Genomic DNA, 678 nt, shown 5'->3' on the forward strand with positions numbered 1-678 from the left:
GAAAGGGGGGAGGGGAGGAACACTCGATACTGCAACCTGCAATTCGACTTTTAAAGGACGAGTTATATAGCTTAAGCGATGTCTGACAATTTTGAGATTTTAAAACGTAAAACTGATTAGGCTTTAAGTCTTAAGTCCGTAACCAATCATAACCGACCGTTCTCCTCGCATTCGCTGCGATTGGTCAATTTCTTACGGCTCGAAGCTTAAGTTTTTGCGCTCATAAAATCTCGTTGCTGGACGCCGTTTTATAGATTCCACATCGATCCAAACTGAGTATTCTACCTCCTCGCAGATACGATGTATTTTGATATCAAAAAGAGCGAGAGTTACGTAACGTATAAAAAAGAATATAAAGCGTAATGAGCGCGCAACGGATTTTATCTTGGCAAACAGGAAGGAGCGTAAGACAGCGCGTAACAAAAATATAACGTATACTAACTCTGCGTTGTATGTAAACACATAAAGTGTAAATATAAACATGCGACATGAGATGCAAGAGCTATGGCACATAAAAAATGCTTGAGAACAGTTAAGGTTATTGCTTTACATTTTACTGCTTTACATTACTGTGTGATTGGCCGATTCGCTTACTGCTTACGTCTTACTGCCTTATACCTATTTTACAATAGCATAATTGTAAATAGTCGTAGTTGAAAACTTGACCAATCAAATCGA

The sequence above is a fragment of the Trachymyrmex septentrionalis genome, unplaced genomic scaffold (assembly GCF_001594115.1).
Source record: "Trachymyrmex septentrionalis isolate Tsep2-gDNA-1 unplaced genomic scaffold, Tsep1.0 scaffold37, whole genome shotgun sequence".
NCBI lineage: Eukaryota > Metazoa > Arthropoda > Insecta > Hymenoptera > Formicidae > Trachymyrmex > Trachymyrmex septentrionalis.